This window comes from Pongo pygmaeus, chromosome 18, assembly GCF_028885625.2.
Source record: "Pongo pygmaeus isolate AG05252 chromosome 18, NHGRI_mPonPyg2-v2.0_pri, whole genome shotgun sequence".
NCBI classification, from domain to species: domain Eukaryota; kingdom Metazoa; phylum Chordata; class Mammalia; order Primates; family Hominidae; genus Pongo; species Pongo pygmaeus.
Genome location: NC_072391.2, coordinates 9,729,637 through 9,752,171, shown reverse-complemented (window position 1 = coordinate 9,752,171; position 22,535 = coordinate 9,729,637). Strand labels below are relative to the sequence as shown.

The 22,535-nt window shown below is 40.6% G+C and overlaps 1 long non-coding RNA gene across 1 annotated transcript in view; it reads left to right on the top strand.

Moving 5' to 3' along the window:
* Positions 1 to 22,535, top strand: part of LOC134738504 (uncharacterized) — a 266,499-nt gene that overhangs the window by 96,836 nt on the left and 147,128 nt on the right. The window contains exon 2 of the long non-coding RNA XR_010124225.1: positions 6,763 to 6,846. This is a non-coding gene — a long non-coding RNA (uncharacterized LOC134738504). The remainder of the gene's footprint in view (positions 1 to 6,762; positions 6,847 to 22,535) is intronic.

The following is a 22,535-nucleotide window of genomic DNA, read 5'->3' as shown; positions in this document are numbered from 1 at the left end:
AGGTTCCAGTAAGGCTGAAAGCAGTGATTTTGAGAGAGAGAGAGACAGAGAGATAACAAAAATCCCCTCACTATCTTCAGAACACAGAGCTTTTTATTGTTTTCAGTTTCTCTTGTCAGAGAGAAATATTTTATCTCGGATAATCTTTAAAGGTCTGCAGGTCTGCTGTTGCCACTGCTGCCGCAGGACAGCAGGTTCCTGACTGGTGCTTGCATTGGGCGCAGGACCTGGGGAGTAGAAAGAGGGAAAAGGCCACACAAGGATTCTTTCCATATTTCCCATCTGCAGATGTCCCCCTTTCCAACCTCTGACAAGACAGAGGGTTTCTCCTAGAGTTTTTTCTGTCCACATACACTGTGTAGTTCTAGGATTTAGATTGCTCTCCAGTTTAAACCTTGAATACAGGTGAAAAAAAAAATCTAGAATACTCTCCAACTTATGAATTATACTTTGAGTTTTAATTTTCCTGCCCAATTTACTTGAAATCATTTGCTTTCCAGAATGAGCACATAGTTTCTTTATATATTCTATTTTGAGTCTTGAGTTGCAATCAGTGGGGAAGATGGAAAGGAATGTCCTTATTTCATCTTAGCTAGAACCAGAAGCTCTCATTTCTTTTAAAAACATGGACAGAGAGCCTGTAGTGTCTCTAATGGAGATTAAATGAACAGAGATTAGGAGTTGATAGTTAAGCATATTTTTCCCACTGGACAAGTATCACTTGCTGATTGCATGCTATTCCAACAGATGAGTTACTTCCGAGTAATATTACCAAAGGACTATTCTCTGAAAAGTACTGGGGGTTTACCAAGCACCTTCTCAGGTTTAATATTACTAAATTGGTCTATAGGGAGAGTCACACAGAGCAACTTGAACAGATATTGGCCTTTTGTCCTTGGATAAGGAGACAGAGACTGACCTTACTCACCTGGCTCCACATACACTGTGGCATCTCTGTGTTTCTTAGTGTTTTCGCTGTGCTGTGGGCTTTGTATGCTGACTGTATTTCACCCATAAGCAGGGTGAACATGTAATTCATTGTCTAAACCAGAACACTAGTGAAAAAGAATACTAACTAAGTGAAATGTTGGGAAAACAGTTGTCAACTGGAGCTCATTTTGGGAAAAGCAGAGTATGTGGTCATCCTACAATAAATGTCTTTGTCTCACATCATCTGTGCTTAGTTCACACTTTTACCCACCATAAGTTATTTCCACTTGATGGAAAAAGCTGAATTCACCCAGGAAGTTCACCTAACATCACGGCACCTTTAGAGGTGATCAGCTGGAGGTCAGATTAAAAAACACAGGATAGTAACGTTAAAGCAGAGCCTGCAACACGCTTATTTCTTTCTCAGCATGTGAGTCTAGAAATGTGTGGCTCCTTCCCTCCTACATTTTGGAGAAGAGGGAAATATTTCCTTTGATCTTTTATGCAGAAATGTTACAAAGAGCTCTCTCTCGCTCTCTCTCTCTCTGGCTCTCTCTCTCTCTCTCCCTCCCTCTTCCCTTCCCTCCCTGCCTCTCTCCTTTAATTGCAACTCTCAATACATTCTATTCTTCCAATTCCTACTGGTTTTATATTTTTCACACCAAATCATTGAGAGGTGACAGAATTCTATCAATGTTTGAATTTGAAACCAGAAACATATTATGCTCCTATTTTCTTTCTTTCCTTCTTTTTTTTTTTTTTTTTTAAAAAAAGCCTTTGGCTTATTGTGAGTGGAGCAAAGATTTCTCTTCTCCCTGTCTCACTATTAATATTGAGATACAATCACAGGGGTGGGCTGGGGGGAGGTCAGGCTTTAGAATATATCTCTTTGCTGAATAAGTGACAAAAGTTAAAAAGCAGTAATTTAGGAAACTTAAATGTGACAGTCGATGATAGATGGAGGCTGGCACGGCTGCAAAATGAGAAACATTAAAATCGTATATTAGAACAGATCATGCTGCATACTCCAGTTTGTGTCAGCAAGTTTCTTTTGATATGTCAAGTACCCATAAGCCTGAAACTCTAGTCTACTTTGAAGATGGATTTTAAAAGAAATATGTTTATGTTTAGGAACTTAATAATGCCACATGCACCAAGAAGTCAGGTACAAAATCAAACTGAATGTACTATTGTTTGTGGGATCTTTCCATGCCCAGTGCCCCAGGGTGTTATGTATGCTCAGAAGCTTCAGAACCAGACCCAATACCACCTTTTCCAGAAAGGCCTTCTGATAACCCAACTGAGTGCATTTCTGCCTTCCCAGAATCCTCAACTCCCTGTTTGAATCTGTTTCACGACATTCGTTATTTCCTTGCAATAAGTTTTTCTCTATGGTGTCTTATCTTCCCTGCTAACCTGTGAGCCCCACAAGGACAGGGACCACAACAGTTTCATTTCTGCATAGGGCCAGGAAGAGAGCACTCTGGTTATAAGTGTGTCTGAAGGTTTCTTTTCTTCCTATAAGTGCCACCACTTCATGAGGTTAGGACACTGTGTTTACACTTCCATTGGAATCTATTCATCTTGAGCCAGTTTTTATTTTTGCACTTTTTCCTGTCTTCCATACAGTGAGTTCCTTGAAGGTAGGGTATATTCATTTTGGGAATCTCAATTACCAGCATAGGGTCTGAGCCACAGTTGGTATTCATTAGATGCATGGATTAGCAGATCAATGAATCAATAAATCAATCGATTAATTCTGAGCACTTCACTTTCTTATGGCTGAGCTTCCATGGACTAGAATTTTTGTCTTTAATTAGCTATGTGTCCAAGAACAAGTCCATTTCCTCTATGTAGGCTGAATCATGAGATCACCAAGATTCTTTCTACCACCAATGTTAAATAACTCTGTTTGCTAAATTCTTTGTCTTTGTCAATGAAAATAACAGTGCTGTTTTATTAGTACAGTTTTGCCCTTTTGTATTTTATTTATGTAAATAAATTCATCATTATTAAGTTACATGGAGACTTAGGCTTGGAAAGGAGAAAAGAGACCATGTTATAACTGGAATCTCTTAGATGTCCGTTCTTGACTCATGGTCTCATAGGCAGATTGAGAAGCTGAACTTTCAGGCCATCCAAGAGTAGAACATCTCTGTCTCATCCCTTAGGCCTCCCAAAGACACCTGTGAAACTGAAGAAACAAGGTGTGAAGGAAGTAGGGGTGGGGTCACAGTTTCACTCTTCTTTCTCCATCTGTCTAATTTACTCCATCTCAGGAATGAGTTTGTAAGAAGGCTGCTTTTGTTATAACATCTCAACATGTCACATTGTTCTCCAATCAAGCCTAGAATCTATATCTGGAAAATTTTTACCCAAATTTTAAACATATCGCTGTTATTTTCAGAGTGCTGTTTCAGTGCTGGTCAGAGTCTTTGCAGCCAGGTTAATAGTTAACATATTAGATGTTTAATGACTTTTCTTTGAGACGGAGTCTTGCTTTGTCGCCCAGGCTGGAGTGCAGTGGCACAATCTCTGCTCACTCTTACCTTCACTTCCAGGGTTCAAGTTATTCTCCTGCCTCAGCCTCCCAAGTAGCTAAGATTACAGGCACATGCCACCATGCCATGCTCATTTTGGTATTTTTAGTAGAGATGGAGTTTCACCATATTGGCCAGGCTGGTCTTGAACTCCTGACCTCAAGTGATCTGCCCGCCTCGGCTACCCAAAATGTTGGGATTACAGGCATGAGGCACCATGCCCGGCCATTTAATGACTTCTTTAAACGTCATTTCATTATGGTTTGTGTTTTTAGAAATGTAAAACACTTCTATGTGGGTACTGTACTAGAGTATTAGCAATACAAGTAATGAGAGTACTGACATTTTCAGAGCATTTTACGCATTAACATTTTTTTTTGGCTTGTTCATTGGAGGTGATATGCCCATGTTTCAGAGTTCAGGATCTGGAATGCATTAATCCGATTTGAATTCACACCCAAGCTGAAAAATTTACTCAACTTCTCAGGCCTCGGCTTCCCTATCTTGTTTTTTGTTATTGTTTTTGTTTTTGTTTTGAGACAGTTTCACTCTTGTTACCCAGGCTGGAGTGCAATGGCACAATCTTGGCTCACCGCAACCTCCACCTCCCGGGTTCAAGCGATTCTCCTGCCTCAGCCTCCTGAGTAGCTGGGATTATAGGCACCCGCCACCACACTCAGCTAATTTTGTATTTTTAGTAGAGATGGGGTTGCTCCATGTTGGTCAGGCTGGTCTCGAACTCTTGACCTCAGGCGGTCCGCCTGCCTTGACCTCCCAAAGTGCTAGGATTACAGACGTGAGCCACCCGCTTCCAGCCACTTTCCCTATCTCTTAAATGGAAATAATAGTAACAGATATCACCTAGGGTTGCTTAAGGATTAAATAAAATAAAACAGGTGAAGTTTTCAAATGGTCCCTGGCATATCAGAAGCACCAGGTTCAATTCAATTGTTAGTATTACATATTCAATTCCCCCAAAGCAACCATGCTTAGCAAATAGATATTAATCTCTGCATGTAATAGTTCAGGAAACTAAGATTAAAAGAAATTAAAAGGGTAGTCTGTTGTGGCACAGAAAGTAACTAATTCAAGGTACAGCACTAGATTTGCTTTTTCCACACCTAGAGCTCTTTCATGGCACCCACAACAATCTTTCTTTCAAGCTATTACATTCACACTGAACCAACAGTGTGGGATAAATGAGTTGGAGGAAGAAAACCTAGTGGCCTACTGGGGAGAGGGACTAATCACCGGATGAGATCACTGTCTGCATATATCCTGTATCAGATCAGCATTAGATCTCAGCCCAAAGAATGCTCAAATATGACCCCCTCTTAGAAGATAGCCAAAGGTCCTAAATTCCAAGGTGTTAGCCAAATATTCAGAGGAATGTGGTTTTTGGTCAGGCACCAGGGATCCTTAACACTAGTGAACAGAAGGTCGCTCAGCTATAAATAAATAGATTTTGTATTCATTGAAACTCTATCACTGCTTCATTTTAAGCAGTGCTAGGTGGCCAATCCAATGGTAGAGGAGGGAGGCATTTGTTTGTCTGCAACTCTATAGTTAACATGGGAACAAAGCCTGCTTTGTCCAAGTGAGATCCTATAACTACATCACACCCATCATCATCTCAGGACAGGAAGGAGATTCAGGAAGAGTTTGTTCTTGAAAAGCATCAGTGATATCTTTCTGCTTCATTGGCAGTTGACTTTCCTTTTATGTTGGTGAGCAGAGAGGAGGGAGCTTACATTGTCCTCCGAGGGGATGTGGATTGGCATATACTAGGGTAAAGAGAGATGGCTAGCTTCAGGTTCTTTCCATTGTTTCATTCCAGAATTCCCTCAATATTAATGCTACCTTGTTAATTTCAACCTTGGACCAGTGAAATCTGGCTAATAGCAAGACAGGAAAGTTAAACACATTTTATAAAAGTTTCAATCATTACATGAGGATAATTTAACGATAACAATGATTAGCTCTTTTCGTGTATCAACCATGCAGTAAACAAATCATCTCCATAGTCTACAAAGTATAATACTAAACCTGAACTGACATAGATTGTATTTTTTTGTGTGTGTTTAAGTACTCATTGATTGATTGATGCATAAATATAATATGTGGCCCTATTCTATGCACCTCACAAAAATATTAACAGATATAAATAATAATGCTTTTATTATTGTCATTTTACATATGAGAAACGTAGGATCAGAGGGTCTGACTCTAAAATTTGTGCTCTTTGATGCCACAGGACGCTTCCTCTTGGTTTCATACAGTCTAAAGCTGACGTTAATCTGTGGATGGCTCCTGCTTTTCTCTTAGCAGCAGTTGGTCTCTACTTGTGTTCTAGACGTGACGGTACTTTCTGTTACTCTGCTGCTGCTTAAGGACTTTTCTTTGTAGGAGCTTAAGGTGGGGAGCGGGGTCTGTTCCATTCTACAGTGGCATTCAGGTACCTCTTGCACACTTGCATTAATGAGAGAGGGGTCTTTTTCTGATCACCTGCCCTGTCAGCGGTCATAGGTGAGTACTCGTGGAGGTCTGTGGGAAATATCCTATGAGTGAGACCCTCCCATCCTCTGTGTCTGGGGCCCCAGCTGTTCCAGACAAATGCACCTTCCCAAATGCCAGGGTTTTTTATGTCAACACATCATAATGTATATGAACTGCTATGCAAAACTGAGCTGGCAAGTTGACTGTTTTTTATTTTGTTGTTTTGTTTTATTAATTTTTTGAGTATTAAAAAGTTCTCCTTCACTCTAAAAATTTCCCCAACCTCTTTACATAGTGTTTGCAATGAGATCACATGAAATAGAATCGTTTCAGAGTTTTCCAGATTTCAACATCAATATTTCTGTAATGGTTAACCGTTCATACTTAAACAGAGAGAATCCATCCAGAAGAGAGATAAGAGGGCAGGGTGCGGTGGCTCACACCTATAATCCCGGCACTTTGGGAGGCCGAGGAGGGTGAATCACCTGAGGTCAGGAGTTTGAGACCAGCCTGGCCAACATGGTGAAACCCTGTCTCTACTAAAAATACAAAAATAAGCCAGGCACAGTGGCGTGTGCCTATAGTCCTAGCTACTCGGGAGGCTGAGAGAAAAGAGAATTGCTTAAATCCAGGAGGCGAAGGTTGCAGTGAGCCAAGATTGTGTCACTGTACTCCAGCATGGATGACAGAATGAGACTCCATTTAAAAAAAATCCATGCACCCATTCATTCATTTATTCATTTGCTCAAAAAATATTTACTGAATTTTTTGTTTTTTTTGTTGTTTTTTTTTTTAGATGGACAACCTTAGTCAGGCTCTGGGGATACAGAGGTAACAAGAAGACCAGACTGTTGTTCCAATGGAGGAGACATCCTGATGGGTGAGACAGAAGGAAAAAAAAATAAAGCAAATAAATCAACAAAATAACAGCTGTTGGGATAAGTGCTCTGTAGCAAAAAAACAAGGCAAGGATAGAAGATCTTCCTGGAGGCAGTGAGGTAGGGGTCCTTAATTAAGTGCTCAGAAACAAAATTTAAGGTCATATTTTGGATGAGACCTAATGGAAGACAGAGCGCTAGGCATGTGAAGATCTGGGGAAAAAATTCATTCTATGCAGAGGAAGCAGCCCGTGGGGAAAACCTAGGATCTGATAAGAGCCTGCCTTTATAGATTAGTTTAAGGCAGATGTGGCTGAAACTTAGGGAGTAGGGAAACAGGTAAGTGGGGTGCAGTTGGAGGTGCAAGTCAGGGTCAGAACATTCAGGGTCTTACAAAGCAAGGAAAGACAGGGGCTTCATCTAAGCACAAGAGGTGAGGGTATTCAAGCGTGGAATGGTATCACCTGATTCACATTTCACCAAGGAAGCTCTTGCTGGGGGAGATAAGAATCCCGAAAAGAATGGTAGCAGGAAGGCAAGTCAGGATGCAACTGCAAATCATCCAAATGAGAGATCGTTTGTTGCTTGGAGTGGGATGTCGAGAGTGTGGTTCTGACAAGTTGCTAGATTTGAGATATTTTATACATAGAACGTCCAGAGCTTGCTAACGTATTTGGTGCCAAACACTTAAAAACTGGGAAAGAATCAAAGGTGAATTCTAGAATTTTGCCTTGAGAACTAGGTTGATGATGGTGCATGAAAAACAGCGTTGCCGCCTTCTGAGCAGGGAAAAACAGGGAGTGAGAGGAAGTGGGAGCAGATGCCGAGTTGCTGTGGGGACCTGTTAGCATGGGGTTCCTAGTTCTTTCTCCCTGACCATATTAAAGTAATGGAGTGGGGATAGGTAACTTCACCTTTAGATTTGAGATCCTTCTCTTTAAAATATTTCCTAATTAGAACCAAAGTTGCAGATAAAAACATCTCATGCATATACTTCTGAAACCCTATTTTTTGCTGTTGTTTGGTTTATTTTGCCTTTATTTTTGTTTGTTCTCCTTAAAGATTTCACATTTTTAACTAGGGTAATTTTAAGAGCAATACTCTTCATAAATACTCAAGAGAAAACACATGTCACCGCTGGCATAACATTTCTTTCAGATCAACATATCGTTTTCCCCTGACATAGAAGGCATTAAAGTCCTGCTTAGCACACCAGAGGCTCTAAAATATATTACGCACAGGCATAGGAGAGGCACATGGAGAATTCATTTGTCTCATCCCTTTCTTAAAAGGCTGGTCAGAGACACATAAAGTCTTCATGAAAAATGAATGCAGGAAAAAGCTTCCAAATGGGGAGAAAACCTTGCAATGACTAGGTCAAAGGGGAGCCAAAGAAAATGGCTCTAGAGAGAGGAAGCAACTCGCAGCTTGTCATTATCCAGAGAAACCAGCTGCGTTTCTGCACACATGCATGCGAGGGTCAGCCAGAAAGCCAGATGCTGCTTTGGGGAAACAGAGGTCGAGTGCTTGTCGTCCAGTGATGGTCTTGGCTGGCCAGGTAACAGATGAGCAAGAAGAAATAATTTTTTTCACTCAATGATATTTCCACTTACCCATATTATTTGCCACTTTCAACTTGCACACACACACATACACACACAGGGCACATCTAAGGCCTTGTGAGGAAGATAAGCCATGGAGAAAAATGAGGGAGAGTAACAGAAGAGGCCCTGTTACATTTGCTTTGCCACAGAACCTCTTTGTTTGCAGCATGTCCACAAATCACAACATGCATTGACGATGGAGTCCCTTTTAGAGAAGCTAATTATAAAAACACGGTCTGGCACGAAAATGGGGAGATGTTTCCAAACCATTCCAAAGTAGGATGCCAGGTTCCTTGTAGCTTTCAATGTGTATATGAAAATTGCCAAAGCCCTTCCGCTCACTGTTTCTGTACTCCGGATGTTCCTTGCTGCAGAGAAGAGTGATTTTTGGAGAGCAGAAATAAAAGATGGAGTGGGGAGAGGGGAGAAAGAAAATTTAAAACTCTTCTGAATTAGAATTTGCTTTAAACTGAGTCGAAGGTTTCTTTCTTTCTTTATCTTATTTTATTTTAATATCCAATAAAATAGCACCTATGTATGTAGACAGAAAGGATTCTGGGTGACCAACAGCAATCTCTCTCTTTTATTGATTCTCTCAAAAAAATTTATTTGGTTGCCATAATCTGCAGGGCTTTTTTAAAAAATGTGTTCTCACCCTTTTCATGCTGTTATTTACAACTACACCTGGCCTACCAAAATGTGGGTGCCATTTGTGATTTTATTTATTTATAATTTTAAATGGACACGTAAGATTATATATATTTGCAGCATCCAGAAGGATGGTTTGATCTATGTATACACTGTGGAATGGCTGACTCAAGCTACTTAACTCAGTGCATGGCTTCACATACTTCTCCATTTTTTTGTGATGAGACCACTTAAAATCTACTTTCTCAGCAATTTTTAAGTATACAATATATTATTAACTATAGTCCCCATGATACAATAGCTCTCCTGAACTTGTTCAACTGAAATTTTGTGTTCTCTGACCAACGACTCTGTAAACACACCCCCATCTCTGCTCCCAGCTTCTAGCAGCCACCATTCTATTCTCTGCTTCTAGGAGTTTAACTTTTTAAGATTCTACATGTAAGTGAGATCACGTAGCGTTTATCTTTCTGTGCCTGGCTTATTTCCCTTAACATAATTTCTTCTACGTTTATCTGTGTTGTCACAAATAACACGATTGCTTTCTGTTTTAAGGCTGAATAATATTCTTTGAGTATATATGACACGTTTTATTTATCCATTCATCCATTGATGGACACTTAGGTGGATTCCATACCTTGGTTATTGTGAATAGTGCTGCAATAAACATGGGAGGGCAGATATCCCTTCAACAGGCTGATTCCATGTCCTTTAGATATATACTGAATCGTAGGATTGCTGGCTTATGTGGTAGTTGTTTTTTTAATTTTTTGAAGAACCTCCATATTGTTCTCCACTGTGGCAGTACTAATTTAGATTCTCATTAACAGGGTGCAGGGGTTCTTTTTTCTCTGTGCCCTCACCAACCACTTGTTGTCTTTTGTCTTTTTGATAATAGCCATTCTAACAGGTGTGAGGTGATATCTCATTGTGGTTTTCATTTGCAGTTCCCTGATAATTAGTGATGTTCAGCATTTTAAAATATATATGTCGGCTATTTGTATGTCTTTTTTTGAGAAATATCTATTTAGGTCCTTTGCCCATTTTTAAATCAGACTGTTTGTCTTACTATTCATTTGTTTGAATTATTTGTTTATTTCGGGTATTTACCCTCTATTAGATGTATGTTTTGCACATATAGTCTCCCATTCTGGAGGTTATCTCTTCTGTCAGTTTTAATAAATCTGTTGTTGTTTTTTTCTTTTTGAGACAGAATCTTGCTTTGTCACCCAAGCTGTAGTGCAGTGGTGTGATCTCAGCTCACTGCAACCTCCACCTCCCAGGTTCAAGCAATTCTCCTGCTTCAGCCTCCCGAGTAGCTGGGATTACAAGCATGCACCACCATGCCCAGTTAATTTTTTAATTTTTAGTAGACATGGGTTTAGTAGACATGGCCTTGAACTCCTGGCTTCAAGTGGTCTGCCCACCTCAGCCTCTCAAAGTGCTGGGATTACAGGTGTGAGCCACGTGCCCAGTCAGTTTTATTTTTTTACTCTAAGTTCCTGGATACATGTGCAGAAGGTGCAGGTTTGTTACATAGATAAACGTGTGCCATGGTGGTTTGCTGCACCTATTAACCCATTATCTAGGTTCCCTCCCCTCACCCCCCAGCCCACAACAGGCCCTGGTGTGTGTTGTTCCCCTCCCTGTGTCTATGTGTTCTCATTGTTCAATTCCCACCTATGAGTGAGAACATGCCGTATTTGGTTTTTCTGTGCCTGTGTTAGTTTGCTGAGGATGATGGCTTCCAGCTTCATCCGTGTCCCTGCAAAGGACATGATTTCATTCCTTTTTATGGCTACATAGTACTCCATAGTGCATATGTACCACATTTTCTTTATCTAGTCTATCATTGATGGGCATTTTGCTTGGTTCCATGTCTCTGCTACTGTAAATAGTGCTGCAATAAACATACGTGTGCATGTGTCTTTATAGTACAATGATTTGTATTCCTTTGGGTATCTACCCAGTAATGGGATTGCTGGGTCAAATAGTATTTCTGGTTCTAGATTTTTGAGGAATCCACAGTGGTTGAACTAATTTACATTCCCACCAACAGTGTAAAAGCATTCCTATTTCTCCACAGCCTCTCCAGCATCTACTGTTTCTTGACTTTTTAATAATCGCCATTCTGACGGGCATGAGATGGTATCTCATTGTGGTTTTGACTTGCATTTCTCTAACAATCCATGATGTTGAGCTTTTTTCATATGTTGGTTGGAAGCATAAATGTCTTCTTTTGAGAAGTGTCTGTTCTTATCCTTTGCCCACTTTTGATGGGGTTGTTTGTTTCTTTCTTGTAAATTTGTTTAAGTTCTTTGTAGATTGTGGATATTAGACCATTGTCAGATGGGTAGACTGCAAAAATTTTCTTTCATTCTGTAGATTGCCTGTTCACTCTGATGATTGTTTCTTTTGCTGTGCAGAAGCTCTTTAGTTTAACTAGATCCCATTTATCAATTTTTGCTTTTGTTGGAATTACCTTTGACATTTTTGTCATAAAATCTTTGCCCATGCCTATGTCCTGAATGGTATTGTCTAGGTTTTCTTCTATGGTTTTTATTGTTTTGGGTTTTACATTTAAGTTTTTAATGCATCTTGAGTTAATTTTTGTATAATGTGTAAGGAAGGGGTCTAGTTTCAGTTTTCTGCATATGGCTCGCCAGTTTTCCCAGCATCACTTATTAAATAGGGAACCATTTCCCCATTGCTTGTTTTTGTCAGGTTTGTCAAAGATCAGATGGTCGTAGATGTGTGGTGTTATTTCTGAGGTCTCTGTTCTGTTCCATTGGTTTATATATTTATATGTCTGTTTTGGTACCAGTACCATGCTGTTTTGGTTACTGTAGCCTTGTAATATAGTTTGAAGTCAGGTAGTGTGATACCTCCATGATTATCTCAATAGATGCAGAAAAGGCCTTCAATAAAATTCAAGATCCCTTCTGTTTAAAACTATCAAGAAACTAGGTATTGATGGAACATAGATCAAAATAGTAAGAGCTATTTATGACACACCCATAGCCAATATCATACTGAATGGGCAAAAGCTGGAAGCATTTCCTTTGAAAACCGGCACAAGACAAGGATGCACTCTCTCACCACTCCTCTTCAACATAGTATTGGAAGTTCTGGCCAGGGCAATCAGGCAAGAGAAATAAAGGCTATTCAAACGGGAAGAGACGAAGCCAAATTGCCTCTGTGTGCAGACAACATGATTCTATATTTAGAAAACCCATTGCCTCAGCCCCAAAACTCCTTAAGCTGATAAGCAACTTCAGCAAAGTCTCAGGATATAAAATCAGTGTGCAAAAATCACAAGCATTCCTATACACCAGCAATAGACAAGCAGAGAGCCAAATCATGAGTGAACTCCCATTCACGATTGGTACAAAGAGAATAAAATACCTAGGAATACAGATAACAAGGGATGTGAAGGGCCTTTTCAAGGAGAACTACGAACCACTGCTTAAGGACACAAACAAATAGAAAAACATTCCACCCTCATGGATGGGAAGAATCAGTATCATGAAAATGGCCATACTGCCCAAAGTAATTTGTAGATTCAATGCTATTTTCATCAAACCACCACTGACATTCTTCACAGAATTAGAAAAAACTACTTTAAATTTCATATGGAACCAAAAAAGAGCCCGTATAGCCAAGAAAATCCTAACCAGTCAGTTTTAATAAATCTTACCACTATTTTAATCTACCTGCATTGTAATCTAACCAGGACAACGAAGGAATGTTGGCCAAGTATTTTAACTCCATCACTTCCTGTCTCAGCTCTGTGAAAAAGTAACATAATATTAGGCATTTAGTGTGTTTGTTGGTTTAGACCAGTACTACTCAATAAAAGTTTCAGTGATGGTGGAAATGTTTTTATATCTGCTTTGACCGAGATGGTATTCTCTAACCGCATGTGGCTTTTGAGCCCTTGAAATGTGGCTAGTATGATTGAGACACTGAAGTTTTCATTTTACATTTTAATTAATGTAAATTTAGACAGTCTCCTGTGGCTTGTGTACACTCTATAGGACAGTGCAGATTTAGAACCTTGAAAAATAAGTCAAGGACTCCAATGCCCACTTTTCATATTGAAAAGGGCTCTGAACCCTGAAGAACAATTTTGTCAATTGATCTGTATATTCAACTCAGACAAGTCATTGAAGGCCTCTGGGCCTTTGTCTCCTCTTGTGTAAGGTGGGTACAAGAGCCCCTTCTCTCCCTGCCTCATGTCGTTATTGTATGGCTGAAAGCAGTGGAGGAAAATGGAAGAGTTTAACTAAATGTGGTACTTCATACAACTGTAAAGTTTAGAGAGAATGGTCACCCTCAATGAAATGAATCTTCCTCATCTTAGTCTTTATTTTAGCTTTTGGAAGGTCTTTAAATGCCACACACAGAATTTACACTTTTAAAATTAGTTTACTAGCTTGTTTTTATATGAATCCCATTTTACAAATGTGGAGAATGAAGCACGGAGACATTAAGTAATTGAGTGATTCCCAAAATCACTCAGGGAGGGATGGGGTTAATATTTAAATGGAGACAATTGAAACCTAAACCTTTATCTCCATAATGAACCCCTAAAGCCTATTCTGACTCATTGGTAGCTGTTTCAGCACCCATTCCTGCATTCTTACCGTGCTTCCTTGCTGTTGTTTTTGTTCCCCACCCCCCGCCGAGAGAGTTTTGCTCTTGTTGGCCAGGCTGGAGTGCGATGGCGGGAACTCGGCTCACTGTAACGTCGCCTCCTGGGTTCAAGCAATTCTCCTGCCTCAGCCTCCCGAGTAGCTGGGGTTACAGGCGCCTGCTACCGTGCTTGGCTAATTTTGTATTTTTAGTAGAGATGGAGTTTCACCATGTTGGTGAGGCTGGTCTTGAACTCCTGACTGCAAGTGTTCCACTTGCCTTGGCCTTCCAAATTGCTGGGATTACAGGCGTGAGCCACTGCGCCCAGCCCCCTACCATGCTTCCTAAAGCTCTGGACCTGAGGTTTAGTTTGGTTGGCCTTAAGCCAATCAGCACATCTCCTATCCCTGGTCACATGACAGGTGGGCACATGGTGCATTTCAGGCCAATGAGACTAAGGCATTTACTGGAGACTTCAGATGGAGATGTTTCCTCTCTTGCTTATTATAAACTGGGAAACTTATAACCTGGTTATTGCTGTCAATCATTTTGGAATCAACAATGTACCCTAGGTAAGAAGGGAATCACGACCAAGGAAGGTAAAGTGAAGAGATGTAAAAAATTCCTTGATCCTTGGTGATACTGGTGATCTGCTTGATATAGCCTTACTTGTATTCCCCTCCATGGTTGGACTTTTCAGTTCTGTGGAATTATGCTTTTAAAACAGTATAATTTTTTTTTTTTTTTTTTTGCTATTGCAGTTGCAGTTGCTGTTATAACAACTGCAGCAGTGGAAAGCAATCTAAAGTAATATAGTCATGTCTTGTGCAAACTCAAAATTTCATAACCCAGAATATAATGTCCATCATTTGAAAGTCAAAGTTTAATACTAACACACAAAGTGTTCCTTCTAGTTCAGAGACACGATTCTGTGCTCTGGCATTTGGAATGAGGTCTCTATAACAAGGGATAACAGATTAGCTCTGCAGCAAGCAATGGCAGTACATTAAAAGAATATTAAGGTTGTGACAAGAAACGATATCAGTAAAAGCAATTCCTCGGGAAGGGAGAGGCACCATATGTGCAGCCAACATTGTGATGCAAGAACGGGGAGGGCGTAGAATTAGGAAGGTCATTAAAGAGACTCCCCGTGGTGCCCAGGAGTTAGAAGACTTATGGCAACTTTGCCCCGAGTTGGGAGGTTTCGTTTCTCTTTGCTTCCATCTTCTTGTTCATTTTTGGAAGGAAACAGGAAGAAGAGATGAACAAGAGTCAGTGATGTGGGTCCTTATCTTAAGGTGACTCAGTGGGGAAGCAGGAGGTGAGGTTTAGTGGAAGAGTACTAGGTTGTCAGTTCTAAGGCTTGGGTTCTATGCATTATTAACTCTGTGACTTTGGGTAAATCACTTGAATTTCTGAGCTGCAGTTGCTTCATTTGAAAAATAGAAGGACAACATTTCAGCCCTAGCGAAACACTACCCCACCTTCAAAAAGTCATGCATTCTCTTGCCTCTGGGATTTCAATCCTGTACTCTATCTGTTTGTGTACTCTTCCCCACTACCCCTCTTTAACTGTTATTTTCAGCTCAAGTGTCACCTGCTGTATGAAGCCTTCTGACCTGGATTGAATATCTCCCCTTCTACTCCCATATGCCCCAGGACTTATCACACAATAGTGATTGCCTATTTCTCCTCAACAGAAGTTAAAAGTATACACAAATATCTGCTTTCCACCCTGCATACATCTTAAACATTAAGCTTTTTTGAGGTCAGGGACCGTGTTTATACATCATTGTGTTTCCAGGGCTAATTAAATGCAGGTGTGGCATCAGATGGGGGCTCAAATGAAGGCATCAACATAAACTAGGCCTCCTAAGTTGTACAGGGCTCTCTTGGTGCCTTTGCCAACTCTCTATCCCATTCTCTGTATGTAATTTAAAAGATCCTCCCCTTCCCAGGATACTTGCACTTTGACATTGCCCTTGACCTTCAAAAGAGGGCTTTGGATCCTTTGGTGCATTTGAAGGTGAAAATTTATTACTTGTCTTCTCTTTTCTTTTTTTTTCATGGAGGTGGGGGCAAGATCCCACTCTGTCACCCAAGTTGGAGTGCAGTGTTGCGATCATGGCTCACTAGAGCATCAACCTCCGGGCTCAAACAATCCTTCCATCTCAACCTCCCGAATACCTGGGACTACACGCATGCACCACTACACTCAGCCACATTTTCAACTGAGAAAGAGAAAAGTAAAACAGATTTGGAACAAGATATTGGGTATATTGCGAGGAAAACTGTAGTGGAAAATGGAAGAGGGGAGTAGAGAGAAGAAGACCACCTATGTGGCAGTGTTAAATGTATTTGCTTCATCCAATCAAGAAACAGGTTCCAGTGGTCACAGGAATTTCACTCATCAGTTAGATGTCTTCTTCCATGCAGTAGAATGAGGACATTATAGAAGTTTCCCCATAGAAAGTTTGAGGAAAGGAGTTTACTTTCCAGTCCTGTTTCACAGAGGAAATAGAATGTCTGGACTTACATGAGTCTTTTCTCTCCCTTTCCTTCTTTTCTCTTGTAGAAATGGAAAAGAAAAAACTCTTCTGCCTGGGGCTGCTTCCTTCTTACAGTCTCCTGGAAATTCTATTTTTTCCACCTTCCACTCTGTACTAGTTTCCATGCATCAGCTTTTTAAAGGCTGCACACAAAAGCTTTCATTTGCCACTCCTAATAACTAGGACAGCCCTTTCACCCTACCTTCATAATCAAAGACATACACCTGGTTCTCAGTTGAAGAGGCACTGAAGCATAAATTAGAAAGAGAAAGGAATGCATGTTTCCCCAAACATGTACTCTCTGAGGTCATATTAGTCTCTTGCTTCCCTGCTCTTTTGTGACAAGCAATGTTAAGATAGCAGTGGATGATCCCAAACTTCCTTTGCTCCCTAACATCCAACCAACCACCTCTGCTTCTTTCTTTCAATAATTCTATCATGTTCTTGGACTGGCCAATTACAAATGGCCATTTTAAGTGATAGCTTTCCAGGTAAGAAAAGGTTACAAATTGCCCAATCCAAATGAATATTTGCATTGCCAGGATTATGGTTATAGTTATGTATGTCAACTCATTGTCAGAACATCAGCCTCTAGACTCCCTCTCTCAGCCGCATGAAAGGGCTTAGGTGATACTCAACCACAGCCATGTGGCAAATAACAAAAGAGTTCAATTCAGCATATAAAGTCTCAATCCCAAATGAGCTAAAATCCATCTGTATTGGTCAATATATTATGACTGCCATAACAGATATCCTTTGGGTTAAGAGTAGTAAAATAGTAATAAATCCTTCTTTTGAGGACAAGGCACTTTTGTTTTTAGCCTCTTTTTTTTTTTTTTTGGCAAACATGTAAGAGAAAAAGAGGACCCAAGGATAGGTAGTTTGTAAAGTAACAAGATTTGAACCTAGTCTAATAACAGGTAGGCTATGGATGCAAGCAAGATCCTTCTTAATTGGTGCAGATGGTAGGTGGGACACTCACAAGATACAATGAAACTGGGTCACCCAATGCTCCTAGCATTTTTGAAGATTCATTTGCCATGCACTGCTGAGAGTATCTTGAGTGCAAACAGCTCTGTCAGTTTGTGATACACTTACTCTGATTTTCAACTTTGTTGTCTCCACATTTATAGATGAGTTACAAGGCAAATAACTATGCCAGCAAATGGCAAAACTCTGATAATGAAGTACAGCACGGCCAAAGGCTGATAATATATTTCCATTTTGAGTTTATCTTTCCCCAAATTTCTTAAAGTGCATTAACCACCAAAAGTTCTCCCTTCACAAATGCGAATATGATTAAAGTGGTGATTGCATCTAAAAAAAAGTCATGCTACGTGGCAAAATAGTTTGATGTTCATCTTGCTGCTTTCAGCGGCAATTTCACAAGGGTGCAGAATGCATCAGAAGCTTTAATCCAGGGAGAGATATCAATGAGTCTCTGGAGGCCAATCAAGAATTTGAAAAAGGGTCTCCAAAGTTATCCATTAGTTGAAGATAGAGTTACTGAGGAAGTGGCTGTATGAGGCACAGACAAACACAAGTTTAGAGAAACGGGACAGTACATGTGTATGGACCAAAGATCTCATGGGATTTCCCTCCAATACCTCTTCCCCCCAGCACCTTCAGTCTCATTTAAGATGAGAAAACTGATATCTCAAGAGATGAAGTGATATGCTTAAGGTTTAACAGCAAGGTAAGTTCTCTCTCAGGGGAAAGACAAATATTTGTCTTTTGAGCAGAAGTTGTAGATGTTCTGCCCATATTCCCTCATCTTTAATGCCTCTGCAAAAGCTGGTCAGACTTCCACCCACCAGCACCTGCACTTCATTACCCAAGGGAACTTTCTTTAGCTACCAGGGTCCACATTGACCACTCTGTAGCAGGCTGGAAGACCTGTGAATTAACATCATTCACAAGCATCCCTCAAACAATGGTAGAGTGGAGTTGGTGTATAAATACCCCATTGTCCTCATCCCTCGGATGGGGTAAAATGGAGGTGCATGTTCTACATTGGCTACCAGAGAGTCTCCAGGGAGGTTAATTAAACTGCAGTCATTTGCCAGGGTAACTGACATGAGAACACAGCCTTTATTGTGTCACTTATTTTGCCTGTCTTAGTTCCCCTCCTACTGTCTCATATTTTCTTTAACTCTTAATTAAACTCTACTTGTACTTGAATTGTTTTTCCTGGGTCTGCTTCTGGTAGATGTGAAATGCAGACAGTCCTATCTACTTCACACTCTGTGGAGTCATCTATTATCTGTGCTTACTTAAAAAAAAAAAAAAAAAAAAAAGGCGGCCAGGCACGATGGCTCATGCCTGTAATTCCAGAACTTTGAGAGGCCGAGGCAGGTGGATTGCCTGAGGTCGGGAGTTCAAGACCATCCTGACCAACATGAGGAAATCCCATCTCTACTAAAAATACAAAATTAGCCAGACATGGTGGTGCATGCCTGTAATCCCAGCTACTTGGGAGGCTGAGGCAGGAGAATCGTTTGAACCCAGGAGGCGGAGGTTGCAGCGAGCTGAGATGGCACCATTGCACTCCAGCCTGGGCAGCAAGAGCAAAACTCTATCAAAAAAAAGTCACAATTGCTACTTCATGTCTCTTTTCCCCAAAACACAGACCTAGAATTGGATCCCCAGATGTACGGGAAATGGGGAACATCTGGATGGTTCTGCTAAGGTTTCTTCTGAATAGAAGGACAAGAGTCTGGTAGGATAAAATCCTACATTTCACCACTGATTAGGGGTCTGAACAATACATGGGGAACAGGAAGAACACTGAGTTTGGGGCTCTGTCTCCCTACTTCCTTTAGGTGAGTCTCTTTAAACAGGGATTGATTCTATGATAATGCCAAATATGTACTAGAGGAAGACTAGTGGAGACATATGTTACATAATTTTTAAGAATTCTACTTGGGGATAGTTTTTTCTTGCATGAGAAGAGGATTTTGAAGGTTCTCAGAGAATAAAGTCCTTCCATGAGTTTTTTTTTGTTGTTGTTGTTGTTGAGATGGAGTCTCACTATGTCGCCCAGGCTGGAGTGCAGTGGCATGATCTCTGCTCACTGCAACCTCCACCTCCCGGGTTCAAGCCATTCTCCTGCCTCAACCTCCCGAGTAGCTAGGACAATAGGCATGCGCCACCATGCCCAGCTAATTTTTTGTATTTTTAATAGAGACGGGATTTCACTGTGTAAGCCAGGATGATCTCGATCTCCTGACCTCGTGATCCACCTGCCTTGGCCTCCTAAAGTGCTGGGATTACAGGCATGAGCTACCACGCCTGGCCCATGATATTCTTTAGAAGTCATATGGGCCATAGACAATCCGTAAAAGTGTGTTTTTATTTTGTCTGTTTTAACTTTTATTTTAGGTTAAGGGGTACACGTGCAGGTTTATTATATAGGTAAATCTGTGAATTGGGGGTTTGTTTATAGATTATTTCATCACCCAGGTACTAAGCTGAGTACTCATTAGTTATTTTTCCTGCTCATCTCCCTCTTTCTACCCTCCACCCTCCGATAGGCCCCAGAGTGTGTTGTTCTCTTCTATGTGTCCATGTGTTCTGATCATTTAGCTCCCACTTTTAAGTGTGATCAAGTGGTATTTCTTTTTCTGTTTCTGTGTTAGTTTGCGAAGGATAATGGCCTCCAGCTCTGTACATGTCCCGGCAAAGGACAGAATGTTGTTTGTTCTTTTTTGATGGCTGCATAGTGTTTCATGGTGTATATGTACCAATTTTCTTTATTCAGTCTACTGCAAAGGGCATGAACACTTTTCAAAAGAAGGTATATATGCAGCCAAGAAGCCTGTGAAAAAAAAAGCTCATGATAGGTGGATCGTGAGGAAAATGTAAATCAAAACCACAATGAGGTCAGGCACGGTGGCTCACGCCTGTAATCCCAGCACTTTGGGAGGCCAAGGTGGGTGGACCACCTGAGGTCAGGAGTTTGAGACCAGCCTGGCCAACATGGTGAAACCCCGTCTCTACTAAAAATACGAAAAGTATCAGGGCTTGGTGGCACATGCCTGTAATCCCAGCTACTTGGGAGGCTGAGGCAGGAGAATTGCTTGAACCCGGGAGGCAGAGGTTGCAGTAAGCCGAGGTCAAGCCACTGCACTCAAGCCTGGGCAACAGAAGAAGACTCCTTCTCAGAACAGAAACACACACACACACACACACAGTGAGATACCATCTCACACCAGTCAGAATGGCTATTACTAAAAAGTCAAGAAATAACAGATGGCTGGCAAGAGTGCAGAGAAAAAGGAACGCTTAGACACTGTTGGTGGGGGTGTAAATTAGTTCAATAATTGTGGAAAGAAGTGTGGCAATTCCTCAAAGAGCTGTAAAAGTATTTTTAATCTACTTTGTCTTAAAACAGAATCCAGGGGTTAACCCCTGAATGGGACATATTTATCTTTCTGAAACCATTCTGTAATCAAGCTAACTGAGTAGTCTTCTATGTTTGGTTGTTTTTCTTCAGAAGGAATATGGGCAATCATTATTAGTTTCATAGAATTTAGAGTTCAAGGAATTATCCTAGATTTCTTGTTAGATTTGCAGACTCTTAAGTGATACTCCTGACGGATCACATAGACTTGGGCCTTCTATGAAGTGAGATTAAAGTTTGGGGATGCAAGCACTGGAAATTGAGATTACAGAATAAAAACATTCTATTTTGTGTGAAGATACAATTTAATGCAATGCCTAATTCATCTTACCTGTTCAAGACTTGTTCACTATTTTTCTTATTTTCACTCAAGCACTGAAAAGAAACAGCATTAACCTCAAATTCAGTGACATTGTCAATAAACATTGGAATCCACACTCCCTTCAGGAAGTGCTAACAGGAAGGGTGATACATTCTGAAAACCAGGGAGGGCTGTTTGTGCACAGAGGCTGCACATCTGCAGCTTTCTTGCTCATTTTCTGAGTAGTGTTCCGGAAAGTCACCCTTGAGAGGGCTTTAATTCAAGGCTATCACACTATCCTTGTTTGGTTTTGTATCTTGGGATTCAACAATGGCACTCAGCTAACATGAAAAAAACCTGATACTGATTTTATGTAAATATTTTTAGAGGCTAAAGAAATCCACCCCTGAAAAAAGGAGGACAGGGGATGTTTAAACAAAAATACTAAATTCAACGTCATACAAATCATATCCAGTGACTCAGGCCAATATATGAGTTAATGAAGGGTTTCTTCCCTTTCTGTCTCCGTCTGTTTCTTTCTCTTTATCTCTGTCTTCCCCTCTCTGCTCCTTCTGCCTTCTCTCCCTTCCTCCCTCCTCTTTCTCTCCGTGTTTCTTTCCCTCTTTCCCTTTCCATTCTCTCTGTATCTGACTCTGCCTTTCTGTGTTGTTTATTTCTCTCTCTCATCTCCTAAATTAAATGATCTTGATTATCACTGAAATTACAGTAAACTTTTATATGAAAGAGTTTGATTCTTACAATTTTGTTAGTTTGAAAACCAGGCAAAGGCCGGGCACGGTGGCTCACGCCTGTAATCCCAGGACTTTGGGAGGCCGAGGCGGGCAGATCACTTGAGGTCAGGAGTTCGAGACCAGCCTGGCCAACATGGTGAAAGTCCGTCTCTACTAAAAATACAAAAATTAGCCAGGCGTAGTGACACACACCTGTAATCCCAGCTACTCGGGAGGCTGAGGCAGGAGAATTGCTTGAGCCCAGGAGGTGGATGTTGTGGTGAGCCGAGCTAACGCCACTGCGCTCAAGCTTGAGTGACAGAGTGAGACTTGGAAAAGAAAAAAAAAAAAAGAAAGAAAAAAAAGAAAACCAGGCAAGATTTCAACCAGCTAGTATAAAAAGCTATCTTTGCAGGATACAAGTTGTTCTATAATTTTCAGAGTTTTGAGGAATTGGATACCTGTTTTTCAAACAGCCATCTTTCCTTAACAGGAAGATCTCAAGATACCAAGAAATTTTAAAACTCCCTGGTTTATTTTCACATTTAGTTTGGAATCTCTCCAGTGACAGCTTCTCCAAAGCATTAAAACTTTTTCTTGAATACTTGTTCTTGCAGAGAACTCATTTCTCTAAAAACCTCAACGATATCTACAAAGGGCCCTGGCCCGTCTTAGCATATCCTTCTACAGCTTGACCATGTTGGTTTTATTTTCTAAGTGGAGTATTGAGAATCAAAATAACACCCAAACTGGTAAGTCTAAGAATAAAATTCTAGAAGGGGGAAAATGGGCAAATAAAAAGAAGAAATCCAAATGGCTAA